This window comes from Symphalangus syndactylus, chromosome 13 (genome assembly GCF_028878055.3).
Source record: "Symphalangus syndactylus isolate Jambi chromosome 13, NHGRI_mSymSyn1-v2.1_pri, whole genome shotgun sequence".
NCBI lineage: Eukaryota > Metazoa > Chordata > Mammalia > Primates > Hylobatidae > Symphalangus > Symphalangus syndactylus.
The window spans coordinates 22,391,212-22,408,565 of NC_072435.2; the positions used below are offsets into that span (position 1 = coordinate 22,391,212).

General features: G+C 45.9%; 1 protein-coding gene across 16 annotated transcripts in view; it reads left to right on the top strand.

Annotated features, from left to right (window-relative positions):
• The window catches only part of LOC129461114 (zinc finger and SCAN domain-containing protein 5A), an 84,714-nt gene that overhangs the window by 42,657 nt on the left and 24,703 nt on the right, over positions 1-17,354 (top strand). The gene's annotated exons all lie outside the window — the stretch shown is intronic.

Below are 17,354 nucleotides of genomic sequence, written 5' to 3' on the forward strand. Positions count from 1 at the left end.
TAGGAAGACCTGAACAAACAGGTCATTTTCTGTAGTGGAATGAGCATGAGCTTGAGAGTCAGATCCAGGTGTAAATCGCAATCCTGCTACTCACTTACCCTGAGATAGTGTCCAAAAAGTCTTTCTTGGGCTGGGCATGCTGGCTCACGCCTGTAATCGCAACACTGGCAGGCCGAGGCGGGCAGATCACCTGAGGTCAGGAGTTCGAGACCAGCCTGGCCAACATGGTGAAACCCCATCTCTACTAAAAATACAAAAAATTAAGCTGGGTGAGGTGGCGGGTGCCTGCAATCCCAGCTACTCAGGAGGCTGAGGCAGGAGAATCGCTTGAACCTGGGAGGCAGAGGTTGCAGTGAGCCAAGATAGCACTGTTGCAGTGAGCCAAGATCACACCATTGCTCTCCAACATGGGTGACAGAACGAGATTCCATCTCAAAAAAAAAAAAAAAGTTTTTCTTTTAGCTTCATTTTCCTCTTACATAAAATCATAGACTTTTAGGGGGAAATAAATGAGGTGAAGGTTGTAAAACACTTAGCAATGTGCATAGCATATAATATTTATATGGCTCATAGAAGCATAATGCTATTATTGGTATTACATGTTATTATCATGCATTGTCATCATCTCAGAGGTTCTTATGAAATCTATACTTCTTTAAAAATGGTGATGTTAGCAATTCCTGGTCTTTGTTTAAATGCATAATTCTCTCCTCTCTCGCCTCCCTTTTTCAGATGTTTTAGGTAGAAGTAGAAAGAGGAAAGTATTAGAGTTTCTTCCAAAGAATATGGGAAGATGTTCTGATTGCCTCATTTAGAACATCCAGGGTCTGGAGTTGCAGTTTTTCTGGGTTAAGGCACTCAGAACATTTTATCTATCAAAGCCACTTGGGACTGGTAGGTCCTGATAGCATAGATGCAGGATTCCTTAATGCCCTTTGGAACCCCATCCCTGTAAATTCAGTGAGCCTCCTTCTGGCTTGGAGATGAAAGGAAGATGAATAAGATGATTCTTACTAGATCTGGGATCCCAAAGCTCTGGCTTTCGGAAAAGCAAATATTATTTGCCCCAGAGGGCACATAACATGTTCCTGGCACATTGAAGGGCTATTCCTCATAAACTGGAGCTCAGCGCTTGCCCTTAAAATGCACTTCACCCAGCTCACCGTCTCATGTAGGCCAAAGCTGGAAGAACCTTAGATATCACCACATTCCAGCGGCCCTATGCTAAATGTTGAGCGTGTGAGCAATCTTCTTGGAAGAAGGGTTGAAGCTGTTATCAAGTCATCGGAGGTATGCCTGGCCCCAAGAAGGGAAAAGGATTACTGCCTAGTCCCAAGGCATCATTCAGATGTGCATGTGAGGAGTTCTTACCAAGTGTCTCTATGTTCAGTAACCCATGCTCCTACCTTACCCATCACTAAGGAATTTATAATCTACTAAAATTGTTTTTAAAAAAGTATTGTTTCTACCAAAAGACATACGCAAAACGACTTATAGCATAATTATACATATAGATAAACGTTGGAAATAATCCAAGTGTCCATCAACAATAGAATGGATAATTCAAGGAATGGATAAATAAATCAATGGAATATTGCACAGCAATAAAAAGGATGAACTATTGATACATACAACCACATGGATGACTTTTATCAATATAATGTTGAATGAAAATCAGGACCGGGCGCAGTGGCTCATGCCTGTAATCTCAGCATTTTGGGAGGCCGTGGCAGGTGGATTACCTGAGGTCAGGAGTTCAAGACCAGCCTAGCTAACATGGTGAAACCCCGTCTCTACTAAAGATACAAAAAAATTAGCCGGGCATGGTGGTGGGCGCCTGTAATCCCAGTCACTTGGGATACTGGGAGGCTGAGGCAGGAGAATTGCTTGAACCCAGGAGGCAGAGGTTGCAGTGAGCCAAGATCATGCCATTGTACTCCAGCCTGGGCAACAGGAGCAAAACTCCATCTCAAAAAAAAAAAAAAAAAAAAAAAAATTAGAAACGAGACTGCATACTGTAAAATACCACTTTTATGAAACTCTAAAATAGTCAAAATTAATCCATGATGATAGAAGTTAGAAAAGTGGGCCGGGCACGGTGGCTCATGCCTGTAATCCTAGCACTTTGGGAGGCTGAGGCGGGTGGATCACTTAAGACCAGGAGTTCCAGACCAACCTGGCCAAGATGGTGAAACCTTGTCTCTACTAAAAAAAACAAAAATTAGCCGATCATCGTGGCAGGCGCCTGTAACCCCAGCTACTCAGGACGCTGAGTCAGGAGAATCACTTGAACCTGGGAGGGAGGCAGAGGTTGCAGAGAGCTGACATTGCACTCCAGCCTGGGCAACAGAGTGAGACTCCATCTCAAAAAAAAAAAAAAGTTAGAAAAGTGGTTACCTATAGGTAGGCACAGATTGGAGGGGCAAGAGGGAGACTTCTGACATACTGGAAATATTCTGTCTCCTTATCTGGGTCATAGTTATGTGAATCTATCCGTCTATCCATATGTAAAAATTTATTAAACTGTAACCTTAAGAATTGTACACGTCACTATATGTAAGTTATACCTCAATAAACAAACAAAAATAAAGAAAAATTGTGATAGCCAAACTTTAAGACTTGAATTGTTATTTAAGCTATTTATCGTACATATGAAATTTTCAATAATATCAGTTTTTGGTGTTTCCCAACAGGATATTAGTCTGAAGAAATAATCTCTTTTTCTCCCCTGGCACTTTTCAGTTGTATTTTGATTCTGTCTCTCCCTGGCACTTTTCAGTTGTATTTTGATTCTCTCTCTGTCTCTCTCTCTCTGTCTCTCAATTTGCTCATGGATCTGATCCAGTCCTGAAAGACACTTTCAAGTCAGGCAGCTGTCTGTGCTTTATCCAGCCTCTTCTGGGGAATACTGGACAGATAACAGGGTTCTCTCTAAAGAAAATTAGGTTTCATTCACCAGTGGGGGCCTTGCTTAGGAGAAAGATGTGCGTGAGCTAAGGGAAGGTCCCAGCTCAGATGTCACTTCCTTGAGGAAGTCCTCCATGATTAATGGAGGCAGATTAGATGCCTGTTCTAGGAATGTCACAGCCCCTGAGCTACCACTGGGAGATCAGTACCATATCCTGTAGACAACATCAACTTGGCCATCAGCCAGGCTTTGGACTTAATTCCTGTCTCTGTCACTTAGGCTCCCTATATTTTCTTTTTTTTTTTTGGAGACAGAGTCTTGCTCTGTCACTCAGGCTGGAGTGCAGTGGCACAATCTCAGCTCACTGCAACCTCCGCCTCCCAAGTTCAAGCAATTCTCCTGCCTCAGCCTCCCAAGTAGCTGGGATTACAGGTGCCCGCCACCACACCTGGCTAATTTTTGTATTTTTAGTAGAGATGGGGTTTCACCATGTTGGCCAGGCTGGTCTCAAAATCCTGACCTCAGGTGATCCGCCCGCCTCGGCCTCCCAAAATGTTGGGATTACAGACGTGAGCCACCACACCCAGCCACATTTTCCATTTCTATAAAATGAGTGTAACAGTTTCTTGCAGTTGGTTGTGGAGTTTATTTACAAAAAAGAGTGCTCTCCAAATGTTTATAAATTAAAAGAAGAATATCTCCTAGCTCAGGGCTTCCCAAGCTTCTCTCAAGAAAGTACCACCTCATAGTTTTTTGTCAATTCCATGTGAACATTAGTATTACTTTTTATTGACTGATTTTCCTCAAACATATTAACTTGTTTACTTAGATGATCACTGTAGCTTTATCCTAAGCAATACCTAAACACAATAAAATTGCAGATTTTTGTCCTACTGATATTTTACTGCACATTAAAATATGTAATTATATTAGTTTCAACACCAGAAGGAAAAAAAAAAAGAAATTTAAAAAAATTTTAAAAAGGCCAGGCGCGGTGGCTCATGCCTGTAATCCCAGCACTTTGGGAAGCTGAGGTGGGTGGATCACCTGAGGTCGGGAGTTCGAGACCAGCCTGACCAACATGGAGAAACCCCATCGCTACTAAAAATACAAAATTAGCCGGGCATGGTGGCACATGTTTGTAATCCCAGCTACTAGGAAGGCTGAGGCAGGAGAATTGCTTGAACCCTGGAGGCGGAGGTTGCGGTGAGCCAAGATCGCACCATTGCCCTCCAGCCTAGGCAACAAGAGTGAAACTCCGTCTTGAAAAAAAAAAAAAGTAAAAAAAAAATGTAATTGCTAAAACAAAATCTATATATTGCCTAAAATTATCTCTAATATGTCCATGGTTGGTGGATATTACAGAGCTTAGAAAAGTTTTGCCAGTTGAGAGCAGAGGCTCAAACCTGAAGTTAGTGGTGTTCTCCTTGCCGATATTGTTTTATTGTTATTTTTATTAACTTTTTTCTTTTTAAAAACATTTTTTACAGCATTTAACAATTTTTTAATTTTTTTTTTTTTTAAAACAAGGTCTCGCTCTGTCACCCAGGCTGGCGTGCAAGGGCACGATCACAGCTCACTGCAGCCTCAACTTCCTGGCTTCAACTAGCCTCCACCTCAGCCTCCTGAGTAGCTGGGACCATAGTCATGTGCCACCATGCCCGGCTAATTTTTATATTTTTTGGAGCGATGGGGTTTTGTTACATTGCCAAGGCTAATCTTAAACTCCTGAGCTCAAGCAGTCCACCTGCCTTGGCCTCCCAAAGAGCTGGGATGACAGGAGTGGGCCACCGTGCCTGGCCAACTTTTTCATTTACTTTCAGATAAGCTGCTTGGCATGCACACAAATCCTGAGTATGAAACTCCCCTAAAATCCATTTTTAGCTACTCAAACACAGGAATTTTCTGCCACTAAAATTTTGAGTACACATGCCACAAGCATACCTCCATAGATTTCACAAGTGCCTCTCACAAACAAAAGGGGCGGAGAGGACAGAACGGGTAAATGAGAGGCATGAACAGGAACCAAATCCCAAAGAAAAGGCTGATTGAATTTTAGAGACTGAGATCCCAGGGAAATCGCACAAGGGTCCAGATAAGAAAAGGGTAAGATCAGAATTACAGGGTGCAGCCAGGTGCGGTGGCTCACACCTGTAATCCCAGCACTTTGGGAGGCTGAGGCTGGTGGATTGCTTGAGCTCAGAAGTTCATGGTTCTACCATGTTGCTCAAACCAGCCTGGGCAACATGGTAAGACCTCATCTCTCTTTAAAAAAATAATAATAAAATAAGTACAGGGTGAGAAGACACAATGCTGTTCCAGTTCTCTGTAGCTGAATAACACGTCACCCCAAAACTCAGTGACTCAGAACAACAGTGCTGTTAGTGTCTCTGGGGGTCAGGAAATTGGTGGTGGGCTCAGCTGGGTGGTTATGGCTCAGGGTCTCTTCTCTGCTGACTAGAGAGCTGGATCTCCAGGTGACTGAAGCAGCCAGGGCCCCCCCACCAGATCTCTCTTTTCATGCTGTCTCAGGCCCTCTCCGTGCGTCGTGGGCTAGGTGGGGCTCCCTCACTACATGGCAGCCTCTGGACAATGGGACAGCTAAGGGGAACTGAGGCCTTCGTGCACATAAGGGGGAGGTTATGTCGTCTTTTCTGACCTAGCCTCAGGAGTCACGCGATGTCCCTTCTGCCACTTTCTATTGGAGACGAGCGAGTCACAGCCCTGCCCAGATGCAAGGGGATGGAAATCCAACTCCACCCCTTGATGAGGACCTGACACATTTGAACAGATCAGATGGGAGACTGTTGTGATCGTCTTCAAAAACCACAGCAAGTGTGTTTGTGTGTCTGTTACCCCCTACACAGGAAGGCATGTCTGTCACCCCCACACTGGAAGGCGTGTCCGTTACCCCCCACACTGGAAGGCATGTCCGTCACCCCCCACACTGGAAGGCGTGTCTGTCACCCCCACACTTGAAAGTGTGTCTGTCACCCCCCACACTGGAAGGCGTGTCCGTCACCCCCACACTGGAAGGCGTGTCCGTCACCCCCCACACTGGAAGGCATGTCCGTCACCCCCACACTGGAAGGCGTGTCTGTCTCCCCCCACACTGGAAGACGTGTCTGTCACCCCCCACACTGGAAGGCGTGTCTGTCACCCCCCACACTGGAAGGCGTGTCTGTGACCCCCCACACTGGAAGGCGTGTCTGTGACCCCCCACACTGGAAGGCGTGTCTGTGACCCCCCACACTGGAAGGCGTGTCCGTCTCCCCCCACACTGGAAGGCGTGTCTGTCACCCCCACACTGGAAGGCGTGTCCGTCACCCCCACTCTGGAAGGCGTGTCTGTCACCCCCACACTGGAAGGCGTGTCTGTCACCCCACACTGGAAGGCGTGTCTGTCTCCCCCCACACTGGAAGACGTGTCTGTCACCCCCCACACTGGAAGGCGTGTCTGTCACCCCACACTGGAAGGCATGTCCGTCTCCCCCCACACTGGAAGGCGTGTCTGTCATCCCTCACACTGGAAGGCGTGTCTGTCACCCCCCCCACACTGGAAGGCGTGTCTGTCTCCCCCAGACTGGAAGGCGTGTCTGTCATCCCTCACACTGGAAGGCGTGTCTGTCACCCCCCCCACACTGGAAGGCGTGTCTGTGACCCCCACACTGGAAGGCGTGTCCTTCACCCCCCACACTGGAAGGCGTGTCTGTCACCCCCCACACACTGGAAGGCCTGTCCGTCACCCCCACACTGGAAGGCGTGTCTGTCTCCCCCACACTGGAAGGCGTGTCTGTCACCCCCACACTGGAAGGCGTGTCTGTCACCCCCACACTGGAAGGCGTGTCTGTCACCCCCCACACACTGGAAGGCCTGTCCGTCACCCCCACACTGGAAGGCGTGTCTGTCACCCCCACACTGGAAGGCGTGTCTGTCACCCCCCACACTGGAAGGCGTGTCTGTCACCCCCACACTGGAAGACGAGACCTTCAAGGACAAGGACTCCATTTCCTCTCGGTGTCCCTTGTGCCCACACGAGACCTAATAAGTAGTGCTCAGTATTTATGGGAGACTCTATTGGTGGCCCAGAAAAGGCTCACAGAAAAGATAAGGTTGGTTGTGCTGAAACCACACCCCCTCACTACCCTGGGATAGCACCAAGAGGCAGGTGGGAGCTGAGTTCTGGGAACCTGTGAAAGGCTTGCAGAGTCCCCCGGCACCTGTGTCTGAGAAGATCGGGCAGTGGTGGGAGGCAGGATCCACGTGTGAAAGGCTTGCAGAGTCCCCCTCCGCCTGTGTCTGAGAAGATCGGGCAGTGGTGGGAGGCAGGATCCACGTGTGAAAGGCTTGCAGAGTCCCCCTCCGCCTGTGTCTGAGAAGATCGGGCAGTGGTGGGAGGCAGGAGCCAGGTGTGAAAGGCTTGCAGAGTCCCCCTGCGCTTGTGTCTGAGAAGATCGGGCAGTAGTGGGAGGCAGGAGCCAGGTGTGAAAGGCTTGCAGAGTCCCCCTCCGCCTGTGTCTAAGAAGATCGGGCAGTGGTGGGAGGCAGCAGCCAGGTGTGAAAGGGGGCCAGCTAGCTCTTCAGCCAGGTAACAACGGTGGGCATCTCGCTCCCACATACCAGTGGTCTGTTTAGTACTGCAGGGACGCTGCAGTCCATATCCCAGGGACAAGTGTTCCGTGTCCTCCCGTGACACCTCTTGGGAACATGGAGATCCGCCCTTGGATTCGTCTCCACCTGCCTCCCTTTTTTCTCCTCCCAGCCCTGATCAGTCACCTAGTTCCAGGGATTCCAATGTCTTAATCTCACTCGAATCTCTCCTTTTCTGTCCATTCACGTTGCCTCTGTCCAAACTCGGGTTACCCCTGGTTCCCCGCTCTCCTGCCATCACTCCTTCTGCAAACTCGCCCCTCTCAGACCTAAGCCTGACATGTGGCTCTTCTCTCCACACTGTCTTTTGAGGGGCTATCTAACCCCTCTAGAAATGATGGCCAAGTCAGGTGTCTATTCCAGAGCCCTTACCCAGGTATTCCCCTGACGGCAAATACACCTCTGGACATCCCACATGTTAAGTTAAATGAGCATTTAATTTCCCCTTCCCACCAGCTCCTCACCTTGGGTTTCCCTTTTGGGGGGACCCCAAAACCACCTGTTTGCTTTCTTTTTCACCACTATCTGCAACGGATAATCCTTCGCAAAACACGTGCCTCCTGATTTTTCCATTGCTTCTCAAACATTTCTTCTGCTTCAACAGCCTTTGCCTGAACTCAGGACACAGTCATCACATGCCTGGATGTCGGGGATCAAGCCCTGGGTGACCTGCCCACTGGTCCCTGCCACCAGGGGCTGCCCTTATATCTGTCTCCACACTAACTGCCAGAATGGTATCTGCCCCTGTATGTGTCTCCTGTATCTGTATCTGCCCCTATATCTGCCCCTATATCTGTCTCCACACTAACTGCCAGAATAATATGAAATTTGAATCATGCCACACCCGTGTTTAAATCTCCTCAGTGTCTCCCCCAGTTTTTCTGCATCTTAAAATACGTGTCTGTGGATATGTGCACACACATATGTAATGTGTGTATGTATATATGTATACACGCACGCACCTGAAAAATGTAAGGACATGCACTACATATTAAAAATACAGGCTGAGCACAGTGGCTTACTCCGGAATCCCAGCACTTTGGTTGGGAGGCTAAGGTGGGAGGATCACTTGAGCTCAGGAGTTCAAGACCAGCCTGGGCAACATGACAAAACTCCATCTCTACAAAAACCACAAAAAATTAGCCGGGTGTGGTGGTGTGCACCCATAATCCCAACTACTCAGGAAGCCGAGGCGGGAGGATGGCTTGAGCCCAGGAGGTCAAGGCTGCAGTGAGCTGTGATCGCACCACTGCACTCCAGCCTGGGCAACAGAGTAAGACCCTGTCTCAAACAAACAAACAAACAAAAACCCAAAAAATTTAAAATCATCTCTTTGTGGTGGGATTATGGATGACATATATTCTCCATTATCCTTTTTTCTGTATTTTAAAGCATTTCCTCCTGACTGTTCTCTTTATTTTGTTTGTAGTTTTTTAGTGGTGCATTTTCTCTTCTGAACTTTACCAGCTACTTAACAAGTTCTATTCAAATATCTCATTAAAAGTTTCATGGGAATACAATTTCCAAATGTATTCACTACATGCATGTATGTTATCTTCAAGATCAGAAACAGGCAATAATTACTGTTTTTTAAATAAGCCCTGAAATAAATCAAGTCACCCTTGAGGCCAGCAATGAACAAATCATGTTTTCTGCCTCCTCAGAGTTAACTTTTTGATGCCAATTTAGCAGCTCGATGGGCAGAAATAGAGCCAGGTGCTTTGGGACTCATTAAAACCACCGTAACAACCCTCCGAGGGACCCTGAGAGTAGGCGACACCGTGTTTTTCATCTGTCCAGGCAGGCTGTGTAATTATGATCAATGTATTCAACCCATCTCAGGGCTGGCAAGAAAAACAGCTTCTTTGAGGGAGAAAAAAAAAAAGCCAAAGGGAAAAACCACCTTGGGTCACAGGCAAGAGGGGTTTGGGAATTAATCAACGTGGACCCGTTAGAGGGAGTGAAACAGTGAGATGGCAGGTGGAGAGTTGCGCTGGGCTGTGGCACAGAGTCTGCCTGTGAGCACTGAGGCAGGTTGGGTTTTTTGTTTTTTGTTTTTCTGTTTGCTCATTGGCAGCAGCGGGCGGCAGACTTTCTAATTCTCTGTGGCCGACTGGGCAAAGTCTTCCCCACCACAGGCAAATCCATAGCTTCCCTCCCCACTCCCCACCTTGTGCACTCAGCCAGCTATTGTCCACGCTTTGCTCAATATTGATGTTCTTGGAATTGTAGATTAGATATCACTTTGTGTATTTTTTGGACTATCTAAATATTATTCAAAAGCTTTCCTAACTAAAATGGAAGTTCCTTTCCTGTTTCCAATGGGAACGGCTTTAAAAATGCAGAAAGCCTGTGAAAATGTCAGAACACGACAAATTATAAACAGATAACATGTGCCATTTACTGTACCTCAATCATTCCTAAATAAAATTGTAATAAGAAAATATATATTTTAAAACTCACAGTTTTTGCATCAAAGGTCACAATCAACAGAGTGAAAGCAACCAATGGAATAGGGGGATATCATATTTGCACATTACATATCTGAAGAGGGGTTCATCTCCAGAGTATATAAAGAATGCATAACTCAACAAAACACTAACAACATGATTTTAAAATGGGCAAAGAACTTAGACATTTCTCCAAAGAAGGTCTACAAATGGCCAACGGACACAAGAAAAGGCACTCCACATCACTAATAATTAGGGAAATGTAAATCAAAACCACACCATTGCTATCAAAAAACAGAAAATAACAAATTTTGCCAAGGATGTGGAGAAACTGGAACCCTGGTGTACTGTTAATGCACAAGGAAAACAGCATGGCAGCCCCCCAAAAAATTAAACATAGAATTACGATATAATCCAGGAATGCCACTTCTGCTTATGTACCTAAAAAATTGGAAGCAGGAACTCATACTCCTATGTTCATTGCAACGTTATTCACAATAGCTCAGAAATAGGAGCTACCCAAGCGTTCATTGAAGGAATAGATAAAATATGGTCCATCTGTACAATGGAATATTATTCCCTTTCCAAAGGAAGAACATTGTGACACATGCTACAAAGACCTCATTTGACACCAGAAAAAATAGTATAATAATGTTAGCAGTTTATCCTAGAATTTGTTACAACTAATAGGTAAGATGATAAAAACATTGGTCTCCTAAAATTGTATAATAAATAAAATAGGCTATACACTAATTAGAATATAATTATATATAGCGACCACAATTTATCTTTATGTAATACCTTGGGACTAACAACAATGATTTGTATAATAATAAAATATCTCATTATAAAATTTGAATATACATTCTACAAGAGTACAAGAAAAAAATGTCAGATCGTGTGAACCATCATATGAACCACCAAATTTAGCCTCACACTAACAGGAGAGGAAGGCTTATTTTAAAAAAAAAAAAAAAAAAAAAAAAAAAAAAAAAAGATGCTCATTCACTGGTATATTAGTTAGATATACCGTTTCTGTTGTTTGACGCTTTGGTTGTGTTTAATGTCAAACAGAAGCAGAACCATCTAGCTGTATCTGTTAGAACAAGATCTTTTCTGCCATCTGCTGGACATCCGTCATAACTATACAAATTAGCTATAAAATCATTCTAACTTTAAATTTTTAACATAAGCTGGGTGCGTATGATGCTAGTGGCACCGGCTTAGACACAGCCACCTTACCCCGTGCAAAACCTGAATTGACAAAGAGACACTGCATCCCTACTTTCTCCAGTTCTCATCCACTCAGATCTTCAACTTCTTATTGTAAGAAAAAAAATGTATTCCGCGTCTATAACACGGGATAACGTCTCCTCACGCATCCTCATTCTGTTGACATCCCAACATTCAAAACTGTTCACCTCAGTCCTTAATATCACAACTCTCACCTCCAGCCCGTGTGTGTCTTGTCAGCACACCGATGGGAGCCACTTGTTCACGTTCCTTCACGGGGGTGCACAGACTGCCACCCAGGTGTTCAGCTTTCTGGCATTTTCCTGTTATTTGCATGCTTTATTTGGTGCACGGGATTCTTTTACAAGTTCTGTGATCCTGTGGACAAGAAAGTACCAAGCCACTACTTCCATTTCAGGTGTTCCAATCTTTCTAGGTGAGCTATATTCTTGGGGTCCACAAATTTCTCTCCATCTTCTTTTCTCTCCCCCTCCACCCCCCCTCCCCGCCCACCTTCTGTTGCTCTCGCTTCCTCTGTCCTCTCCTGACCATCCAGAGGACTTTTTTTTTTTTTTTTTTTCAGACAGGCTCTTGCTCTGTCACCCAAGCTGGAGTGCAGTGGCACAATCACAGCTCACTGCAGCCTCAAAATTCCCAGGCTTAGGTGATCCCCCCACCTCAGCCTCCAGAGTAACTGAACCTTTAGGCTCACACCTCTGCAAGGGAAAGGAACAGGGCTTCTGTGTCAGTTACCAGTCAATTGCCTCCCAGCTTCTAAGTCCACAGGTTCAGTGCCGGCCCTCCAATAACCGAGCTGTCCTGGCTCCTTTGCAGCGAGCGCAGTGCTAAGCTCTGCCACTAGAGGGGTCGGGAGGGATATCCCAGGAGGAAGAGGCTCCACTGCGCCGCCATCTTGTCTTTCTTCTTGCTCTTGTTATGGCCTTATCAGCCCCACATGAATGGGGCCCCCTGACGTGTTCACGACCCCGGCTCCTGCCTGTGGCTGCCTCACCACAGGCCTCTCCGTACTCCAGTCACCATCCTTGGCCCCTTGACCCCAGAGGGCTGCCTCCTATTTCCCTGGTGACCATGGTCCCACCCTTGCCCAACCAGAGGCCTCACCCAGACATTGAGGTTCATACCTCCACTTTTGACTTGCTCTTTCCTTGGGATTATTAAAAGTTTGACCATGTTTGATGTTTGTTTCTTATCACCCCACAGCCGGACAAGCTGATTAGAAAACCTGGGTACCCCCTCTTCTAGTGCCAGTGGGGAGTTCAAACCCCATGCAGTACCCCTGGCTGTGGCCCATCCCCTAAGCACCATAAAACCCCAACCCCAAACCCACCTCCTTTCTCTGTCCTCTCAAGCCACATTCAGACCAGCTTGGGACAGCCCACTCTGCTCTCTTCAGAAATCCTGTTATGTAATAAGCTTCATACCCTCTTGGAGTGTGTATGTGTGGGTATGTGTGTGTCATCAGTCTTAACATTCAAACCCAATTTGGGGTGGTGTAATCCTTTTTCTCCAGGGCAGCCCTAACATTTGCGTTGTTACAGCCTCTCACCTGCTCAAGCCAGGTTTGGGTAGGTGCACCTGAATCCATCAGTTCTCCTTTTTCTCTCCCAGAAAACCATAAGAGAATCTTGATTGCTCCCATATCCTCTCTTACCCAGCACCCTCCAATCCATTATCACTTGACAGGCATGTTGAGCTTTAAATTAGGTAAACCCAGTTGAGCTGCTACATTCTTTAAAATTTGTCAATGGATTCCTATTCCTCTGAGAAGGCGTCCTCCCTAGGTATCCTTCAGAATTCTTTTTTTCTGAAGGTCCATGTTGTGGTCAATAAATCTTTATTTCGGAGGTCAGAAAGCTTTTTTCCACAAAGGAGCAGAGAATATATATTTTAGGTTTTGCAGGCTATTTGGTCTACGTTGGATATTCTTCTCTGGTTTGCTCATATTACAACCCTTTAAAAATATAAAAAACAATTCTTGCCCAGGTGTGCTGGTTCACATCCGTAATTCCAGCACTTTGGAAGGCCAAGGCAGGAAGATCACTTGAGCTCAAGACTTTGAGACTGGCCTGGGCAACATAATGAGACACTGTCTCTACAAAAAAATTTAAAAATTAGCCAGGCTGAGCGGGCAGGATCACTTGGACTGGCTTATTTCACTTAACATGATCATCTGCTGGAAGCTGGTGCCCAGGAGAGCAAGGCTTCAGTAAGCCATGATCGTGCCACTGCGCTCCATCCTGAGTGACAGAATAAGACCCTGTAAAAAACACAAACACACACACACACAATTTTCTAGCTTGTGGGCTGTTGAAAAACTAGGTAGCAGGCCATCGTGTGCCAGCCCCTGCTTTATATTAAATGCTGCTTGTACAGATTGCTGTGTTTTTTTTTTTTTATCTTCATTGGACCCTGACTGATATAGCTTCTCAATGCAAACTCTCTTTCGAAACTCCCCAATCATTTTTCCCCAGAGAAAGAATACGCTAGAAAGTGGATAAAGGCCAAAAGTCCAAAACTAGTGCATCTTCAACTACACAGAAAAGCACCAAGAGTGGGCCATAGACATCCCCCATTCAACAAAATTAAACATCATGGAGAAAGGCGCCCCCAATCAGTCACTGAATACAGAAGGGTCTTCCTGAAGTACAGAGGGTAACAGAGACTGACAGTCACAAGGGTCATCAGTGGGTTGTTGTTTTTTTTTGACACGGAGTCTCGCTCTGTTGCCCAGGCTGGAGTGCAGTGGCATGATCTTGGCTCACTGCAATCTCGGCCTCCCGGGTTCAAGCGATTCTCCTGCCCCAGCCTCCCGAGTAGCTGGTACTACAGGCGTATGCCACCACACCTGGCTAATTTTTTGTATTTTTAGTAGAGACAGGATTTCACTGTGTTAGCCAGGATAGCCTTGATCTTTTGCCCTCGTGATCCACCTGCCTCAGCCCCCTAAAGTGCTGGGATAAGTGGTCATTTAGTTGAATAGCTTAGGACACATAAAGCACATGGTCTTTTCGCTAAAAAGAATAGAATCCACAGAAAATAAAATGTAAAGAGTGTAACAGGATTAAATTTGCTCACTTTCATACTCAATATGGCTGCCATGTGATAATGGGTGGAAGGCCATTGGGTAGGAGTGGATGTGGGAGAAATAAAACACTTAGTATAGTATTCTGGGTAAGAAACCAGAAGGATTGAATATTTCAGATGCGCTTATCAGACACTGGCCTCAAGATGCTGACTTGAGCAGTAAGAGGTGGTAAGATTTTGCTCAGTTGACGCCAAGCTGGAACCCAGAGGAGACTCCCTCCTCACCACTCAAATGAGGGTCTATTGACGAGCAGCATGTGCCTCACCTGGAGCCTGTCACTGACTCAGACCCTGCATTTTAACAAGATCTGAGGGTGAATTATATATGCACATTAAAAATTTGAGGGCCACGAGGTTACAGTAAATGAAACGAGATGCTAGAAATTTCTCTTTATACTGTACACCAGTGGTTCTCAACCTTCGTTGCACATTAGAACCACCTGGAAAAATTTTTTTAACTTGATTTCCAAGTATCAACTCAAACTGGTATCTCTTGAGGGTGGGAATCAGGCACCAATATGTTTCAAAACTGTCTGGGGATGGAGAAAGGGAGTCTCTCTCGAGCAGGTCTTTGCTATCTTATCCTTAGGAGCAGCCAGCCTTAAATCCCCTCTCTCAGGGTGTCCTGTCTATTCTGCACTTAACTTCCAAAATATTCTTATTCCTTTGCAATCAATTACTCTGTGCTGCATCTCTTTTACTGTGTGTCTATTGTTTACATTCTTTTAAATTAAGAAGACAAGAACCGAGGTGTCACGACAGTGAACTTTAATAAATGAATCCAGCCTATTCAGGAAGTGACCTTTCTGGAGTTCTGAAGATCGCTGGTCTCTGCCTGTGAGCTCAACCAGCCATTCATAAAATGCCCTCCCAAGACCAGCAGCATCAGCATCACTGAAAATGCAGATTCAGAGGTTATTTAAAACAAGTAAAATCTGAGAAATTGTCACCAAGAGGAGCCTAGGGAGACGTGACAACTCAAGACAATGTGGCGCCTTGGATGGAAAAGAAGGAAGAGGAGGGCATTGTGTGAACACTAAGGAGGTCTCAATAAAATATGCACCTGAGTTCACAGCAATATATAGAGTCAGCTCATCGCTTGTGGCAAATGTGCCATGTTAATGAACCATGTTAACAGTGGGGGAAATGGTGTGGAACATTGGCGAGCTCCATGGAGTTTTGAAAGATATTCTAAAATGAAATCTAAGGCCAGGTGTGGTGGCTCATGCCTGTAATCCCAGCACATTGAGAGGCTGAGCCAGGCAGATCACCCGAGATCAGAAGTTCGAGACCAGCCTGGCCAACATGGCGAAACCCTGTCTCTACTAAAAATACAAAAATTATCCAGGCGTGGTAGTGGCACACCTGTAATTCCAGCTATTCAGGAGGCTGAGGCAAGTGAATTGCTTCAACCTGGGAGGTGGAGATTGGGGAGAGCCGAGATTGCGCAACTGCACTCCATCCAGCCTGGGTGACAGAGTGAGACTTGGTCTAAAATAAAATAAAATGAAGTCTGTTTTTTAATGCATACTCTAAGGCCACACCCCTGATCTACTAAATTGGAAGCTCTGGGATCAGGGCCCACCCTTTTGTAGATTAACAAAGCCTTCAGGATATGGTACTATCATTAAGACCAACTAGTCACCAGAGACTCCCAATGCCTCTGTAGTTCAAAAGTCAAATCGGGAATTTAGAAGTTGCCAAATTTAGGCCACAAAATACACCATCTGGGTCAGGGAGATAAATAGGCAGAGCAGAGAGGATTCGGGGGGCAGTGAAAATATCCCCCATGGTACTCCAGTGGTGGATACTCATGAGGCCTTTGTCCAAACCCACAGGGTGTACAACACCCAGAGCGAGCCCTAATGAACACCATGGACTCGGGGTGCTGGTGATGTGTCCAGGCAGGCTCACTGATGGAACAGGTGCACCGCTCTGCTGGGGATGTGGGGCGGGGACAGGCTATGCTGTGTGGGGAGGGAGTCTAGGGGGACTCTGTGCTGTCCACTGAATTTCCCTGTGAACCTGAAACAGCTCTGAAAAAGAAAGTCATTAGCCAGGCGTGGTGGCTCACACGTATAATCCCAGCACTTCTGGAGACCAAGGTGGAAGGATCGCTTGAGGCCAGGACTTCGAGACCAGCCTTGGCAACAAAACCAGATCCCATCACTACAAAAAAATTATTTCAAAAAATTTGAATAAAATAATACTAATAAAGCCTAATACAAACAATACAGGACGCAGTGGCTCACACCTGTAATAGCACTTTGGGAGGCCGAGGCAGGCAGATCACTTGAACTCAGGAGTTCAAGACCAGGCTGGGCAACGTGGCAAAACCTCTCTCTTCAAAAAATACAAAAATTAGCTGACATGGTGTGGTGTGTTCTTCTAGTCCCAGCTACTCCAGTGGCCAAGACGGCAGAATTGCTTGAGCCTGGGACATGAAGTCTGCAGCGAGCTGTGATGACACCACTGCACTCCACCCTGGGTGAGAGTGAGACCCCATCTCAAAAAAAAAAAAAAAAAAAAAAAAGAAGAAAAAGAAGCAAGAAAGAAAACAATACAGGATACCCAATAGAAGCTGAGTTTCAGATAAATAATGAATCATTTAGAACAAGCTGATACTAAAAAAAATTGTTTATTTGAAACACAGATTTCCCCAGGCATTGTGTATTTAATCTGGACACCTACTTTGACAACTTTACAGCAAAACAGTGGGTGATAGCATGTCAATCAGAAGGCTCCGTTTTTTGTTATAAAATACTGAAAACTAATTAGATGTTTGTTTATTGAAAGAACAGGCTGGGCACGGTGGCTCACACCTGTAATCCCAGCACCTTGGGAGGCCGAGGTGGGCGGATCACGAGGTCAGGAGATCGAGACCATCCTGGCTAACGATGAAACCCCGTCTCTACTAAAAATACAAAAAATTAGCAGGGCATGGTGGCGGGCGCCTGTAGTCCCAGCTACTCGGGAGGCTGAGGCAGGAGAATGGCGTGAGCCCGGGAG